Genomic DNA, 6,736 nt, shown 5'->3' on the forward strand with positions numbered 1-6,736 from the left:
CAACTAGAAGGACCCACAACGAAGAATATACAACTATGTACTGAGGGGCTTTGGGGAGAAAAAGGAAAAAATAAAATCTTTAAAAAAAAAAAAACTTTTGTCTTTTGCGTTGAAAAGACAACCTAAAGAATGGGGAAAAATATCTGCAAATAATGTATCTGATAAGGGTCTAGTATTCAGAATACATAAAGAACTATTACAATTCAATAATAAAAAGACAAATAATCATTTAAAAATGGGCAAAAGATCTGAATAGACATTTCTCCAAAGAAGGTATACAAATAGACATGACAAGATGCTCAACATGATTAGCCATCAAGGAAATGCAAATTAAAACCACAATGAGGTACCCATTCACGCCCACTAGGGTGTCTATAATCAAAAAGACAGATGATAATAACAAGAGTTAACAAAGATATGGAGAAATTAGAACCCTCATACCCTACTTAGTGGGAATATAAAATGCTTTGGAAAACCTACTGGCATTGCCTCAAACTGTTAAAAGTAAAGTTACCATGACCCAGCAATTTACTCCTAGATATATACCCAAGAGAACTGATAACATATGCCCAGACAAAAACATGTACACAAATGTTCACAGCAGCATTGTTCATAACAGCAAAAAAGTGGAAACAACCCAAATGTCCATCAACTGGCTAATGGATAAACCAAAGTGGCATATCCATACAATGGAATACTATTAAGCTATAAAAAAAGGAGGAAGTACTCATACAATGTGAATGAACATTGAAAACGTGCTAAGTAAAAGGAGCCAGTCACAAAATATGATTTCATTTACATGACCTGTCAAGAATAGGCAAATCTATAGAGACAGAAAATAGATTAGTGGGCTACTGCTCCAGCCTTCTGCTAGGGCTGGGGGAATAGCGAAGAAGTAGGGAATGACTGCTAAGGGGGAGAGGTTTCTTTTGGGGGTGATGAAAATGCTCTAAAATTGATTGTGATGGTTGCACAGCTCTGTGAATATACTAAAAAACTAAAAATTATACACTTTAAATAGGTGAACTGTATGATATATCTCAGTACAACTGTTATGTATGTATTTTTAAATGGCTCTGAGAAGAGCTGCTAATAATAAGGAAGCATAGGATGTTAATAAGGGAGCATATAGGACAGTCACATCCAACCAAGCTCATGAAAATCTTCCAAAAGAAATAATAAAATAAGGAGCCAGCCAGGTGGCATAGTAGTTAAGTTCATGTGCTCCACTTTGGTGGCCCGTGGTTCACAGGTTCGGATCCCAGGCGCAGACCTACACACAGCCCATCAAGCCATGCTGTGGAGGTGTCCCACATACAAAATAGAGGAAGATGGGCACAGGTGTTAGCTTAGGGACAGTCTTCCTCAAGGAAAAAAAAAAAAGCAAGATTGGCAACAGATGTTAGCTCAGGGCCAAACTTCCTTACCAAAAAAAAAAAAATAAAACAAATAAATAAATAAAATAAAATAAAATCTAAATTGAAATCAGAATAAGTTGATACAAGCTATAGCAGCAGTTCCTAAGCATTTTGGTCCCAGAACTCCTTTAAACATTTAAAAATTATTGAATACCCCAAAGAGCTTTTGTTTATGTGTGTTATATCTAACGATATTTACCATATTAGATATTAAAAGTGAGAAAATTTTAAAATATATATTAATTCATTGAAAAATAATAAGCCCTTTATTATGTAATATGTAAGCATAAATAACATATTTGTATGAAAAATGAGCACGTTTTCCAATACAAAGAAAACTAGTAAGAATAGTGGTGGTGTTTTTAATTTTTGCAAATGGCTTTAATTTCTTTAATGCCTAGCTTGATAGAAGACAGGAGGGTAGTTATAGCTACTTCTTCATTCAGTTGTTGCCATGTTGGTTGCAGCTGGTTGAAGTACATAAAGAAAATCTAACCTCACACAGATATGTAATTGGGCAAGGGGAGGGGAAGGACTGTTTCAATGGCCTTTTCAGATAACTATGAATATTTTTTTGGTAGCACATCCAAACTTGACAAGTGGTAGTTTCTTAATTGAAATGTGGAGCTTCAAACCATATGACTGAACTTTTTGTGCTCTGTTACATTAAAAATCCATTAGTCTATTCTGTATTTTGGGTACATAGTTTACCGATGTAAATTTTGTAACATCATGGATTGGTGGTTCAGAAAACATTGATTCACTGAGTTATTCAGATCTCCAAAATGTTGACACATTTCATTATATAATATCTAAAAATCATATTCATTATTTTCATAGACTCATCAGAAAAAGTCTTTAAGTATTAGGAACTGTCAAACTCACAGTAATGAATACAAGTTTTCCAAAATGCTAATTTTTGCATGAAAGCTCGAATTTTGTCATTGGCAAGAATTATTGTCAGTTTTTTTTTAAGTGTTAGGCTCATTTGTTCATTTTTTGAGAAAATGTCTCCTATATTTCCAAGTCTGAATAAACATGATTGACCTGTTGTTTGTCCTGTCACACAAAAATAATGTTCCTTTTTTGAAAGTGGCTAAATGGACTTATAACTCGATCTCTTGTCTGCTTTTCCTAGAGACAGCCATCTTATGGAGCAGAAATGGCTGCATTTCTTCACATAGAATATTAAAAAGATGTTACTTGGGGCTGGCCTGGTGGCGCAGCAGTTAAGTGCGCACGTTCCGCTTCAGCGGCCTGGGGTTTGCCAGTTCAGATCCCAGGTGCGGACATGGCACTGCTTGGCAAGCCATGCTATGGTAGGCATCCCACATAGAAAGCAGATGAGGATGGGCACGGATGTTAGCTCAGGGCCAGTCTTCCTCAGCAAAAAGAGGAAGATTGGCAGCAGTTAGCTCAGGGCTAATCTTCCTCAAAAGAAAAGATGTTACTCAAGCATTGAAATTGGATAAAATTAATATTCCAGCTTCCTATTGCTGCTGTAACAAATTCCCACAAACTTCATGGCTTACAACAACACAAGTTTATTACCTTACAGTTCTGGAAGTGCAAAGTCCCAAAATCAAAGTGTTGTGGGGCTGCGTTCCTTCCGGAGGCTCTAGGGGAGAATTCGTTTTCTTACCTTTTCCAGCTTCTAGAGATCCCCTGCATTCTTTGTGGCCCCTTCCTCCATCCTCAAGAGCTGCTTCAAGGCCTGCTGGTTCTCTAGCAACTCCATCCTCTCCCTCCCCCGACCTCTCCCCCCCCACTCATCCTAAGCTTTTGTGATCACATTTCTTATCTGACTCTGACTCTTCTGTGTCTGTTTTATAAGAACTCTTGTGATTACATTGAACTACCTGAATAACCCAGGATAACCACCTCATCTCAAAGTCCTTAACTTAATCACTTCTGCAAAATCCTTTCTGCCATGTAAGGTAACATATTCACAGGTTTGGGGATTAGGAAGTGGACATCTTTGGTAGGTCATTATTCAGCCTACCATAACTAATTTTTTTTTCCTTTTTCTCCCCAAAGCGCCCTGGTACATAGTTGTATGTTCTTAGTTGTGGGGCCTTCCAGTTGTGGCATGTGGGACACCGCCTCAGCGTGGCTCGATGAGCAGTGTCATGTCCGCGCCCAGGATTCAATCCGTGGAAACCCTGGGCCTCCTGCAGCGGAGCTTGCCAACTTAACCACTCGGCCACGGGGCCGGCCCCTACCATAATTAATTTTTAACTATTTCATCAAGAACATCCTTAGGTGAAACTAGGTTTTTTTTTCAAGTGCATCACAGTGAGGAATACAATGAATACTAGTACAGTTGGTGTCACTGTCTCCATGCTAAAATGCAGCAGTTTTATAAACCACTGCTTTTGCACTATCAGTGCTAACCCCACATAGTTAAAAAAAAATCAAATAATGTCTTAATATTATTATGAAAATGGTTTTGACTTTGCAGACCCCCTGAAAAGGTCTCAGGTCCTCCCCTAGTCCATAGATCATATGTTGAGCTAGAGGATGGGAAGTAAGAGTTTTTCCTGGCCTAGACAAGTGGCAAGAGGGAAGGAGGCAAGTGTGACAAGTTCTATATAGTAGGAGCATGGTTTGGGAGGTAGGGGCTAGAAAGAAAACACCAGAAATGAATGCAAGGGCCCATTCACAGAAAGTCTGGTAAACTGTATTAAGAAATTTGGACTCAGGGCCAGACTGGTGGCGTAGTGGTTAAGTTTGCATGCTCCTCTTCAGTGGCCTGGGGTTCATGAGTTCAGATCCTGGGCACGGACCTGCACACCACTCATCAAGCCATGCTGTGGAGGCATCCCACATACAAAATAGAGGAGGATTGGCACAGATGTTGGCTCAGCAACAATCTTCCTCAAGCAAAAAGAGGAAGATGGGCAACAAATGTTAGCTCAGGGCAGTTCTTCCTCATCAAAACAAAAAAACCGGTCGGGTGAAAAAAAAAGAAATTTGCAGTTAATCCTGAAAGGCATAAAGTTGGAAGTGGAGGGGTGTGGGAGGCATAAAGTGTTTTTAATCAGAGGAAGTGATAATACCAGCTTGCAGTGTGGAGACGCAAGACAAAAGAGAGGGAAATAAGGTAACAAGCTGCAGCAGTAGCCCAGGAGAAAAAAAGAGAATGACAGGAATTAGATCAATGGGAGTAGAAATGGAAATGAGAGGATACAATCAGCATGTCTCAGTAATTGATTAGATTCTGGCTTGGGGAACTTGACATGGTGATATCATTTTAAGATTTGATAGACAACACTGGAGAAGAGGAGCAGATTTGCAAAGAAAAAGATGATGATGTTTTAGATGTAAGTGTGCAGTGCCCAGAGTTGTCCAAGGAAAGAGGTCCATAGGGCCGGCCCGGTGGTGCAGCGGTTAAGTTCACACGTTCTGCTTCCCAGCAGCCCGGGGTTTGCCGGTTCAGATCCCGGCTGCACACATGGCACCGATTGGCAAATGCCATGCTGTGGTAGGCGTCCCACGTATAAAGTAGAGGAAGATGGGCATGGATGTTCGCTCAGGGCCAGTCTTCCTCAGCAAAAAGAGGAGGATTGGCAGTAGTTAGCTCAGGACTAATCTTCCTCCAAAAAAAAAAAAAAAGAAAGAGGTCCAGGTGGCCATTGATAATGACTTGGAGCACTGAGAGAAATCTGGGCTGAAGATAAGAGATTTGTAAGTCATTGGCATATAAATGTTGTTGATGATAATTGCTAATTTATTGGGTGGCACACCCTCTTCCAAGTACTATACGGTTATTAGTTCACTTAATCCTATAAAGTAAATGGTGATACTATCCTTGTCTTATAGATGAGAAAACAGAGCCAAGGGAGATGGAACTCACCTAAATAAGTGATGGAGTCAGTATTTGGACCCAGGAGATCTTGACTCCAGTTCCTCAGTGATTTACAACAGGTAGAGAGGGCAGGAGAAATGCTACCATCAAAATCACCTGTGGGGGTTTTCAAATTAACCAAACCTCTGAGAGGCAGATGAATGCCCTTGGGAGTTTGTTCCTGTCTTCCTCACTTCTCACCTTGAGGATTACAGCGATAGTAAACCAGTTATTGCTGGGAGTGTCTTACATTCCTCAGGTGTGTTATGACAATAAGAAGGTGGCTTGAATTTAAGATTTCAAAAGTGGAGAAATTCTTGGTGATAACAAGGATTAGAGTGTGGCCTTGGAAGTGAGTGGCTAAAGTGTCCCGAGAAATGAGGAGGTAGAGGAATACAAGATTAGGGTGTTGGATGGGTTATCACACAGAAATTGAAGTCACTCTCAATGACAGCAGGGCTCAGGAGTGTAAGGAGGCCAGTGAACAAGTGAGTGAGTTTGGTGGATGGCAGGAAAGCGGAAGGGCAAGTTTTTAAACTAGATAGAGGAATGGTGGTCTGAAAGTAATATTGGAGAGACTGGAAAACAGGACTTGGACCCATCTTCTAATGTTTCTTAAACAAGATTCTTGGAGAAATTAAAATTAAACATTACTGCACACCTGTTATGTGCCCAGACCCTGGGCCATTCTTTGATTTCACTAGCTCTTTATCTCTCTTCTCCTTCCCTTCCCCAAAAAAAGAATCACAACAGGTTCTTCCTACACTAGCATGGTACTATGGGTGAAGCAGAACCCCATAGCTGTGTTAACTGATGGGCAAATCAGCCAAGAATAAAAACGTACCACTTAAGTAGTACAATTATTATTACTAATAATAGCAAACACCATTTTTAAGACACTGCCCTAAGCACAGTACATAAACTATTTCATTTAATCATCACAATGACCCTGAGATACGTCTCTAATAAGACTTTGCAGATGAGCAAAATGGGGAGCAAATAGGTAAAGTAACTTGCCCAAGATCTCATAGACAAAACACTGGCATTTGAACCCAGGCATTCTGGCTCTAGAGTCCATCATCTTACGCAGTGAACCCATGTTGACCCACTATGCCAAGTCACCTGATACATGTATGTAAGCATATATGTACAAGGTTTACAATCATATACATCAAACTCCTAAAAATGGTTATTTCTTGAGCAGGGGATACCAAACCTCTTAATCTCAAGTTTGTGTGCCTAATGCACAGTAAGCCTATTACGGAGACATAGGTACCTGGACATAGAGAAAGGTTTATTTGAATTGGCTGAAAAGAGAAGGTGGGAGGATAGGTTCTCTCACATTTGCCTTAATGAGAGAAGAAAGCAGAGGATCTTTATAGAGCTAAGGGGCCTGGGAGGAGGAGTTTCAGAGAAACAAAGGGGAAGTCCATATTTCTTCCACTCCTGATAAGCCCTTGGGCAACCAGAC

Source organism: Equus caballus, chromosome 18 (assembly GCF_041296265.1).
Source record: "Equus caballus isolate H_3958 breed thoroughbred chromosome 18, TB-T2T, whole genome shotgun sequence".
Lineage (NCBI taxonomy): Eukaryota > Metazoa > Chordata > Mammalia > Perissodactyla > Equidae > Equus > Equus caballus.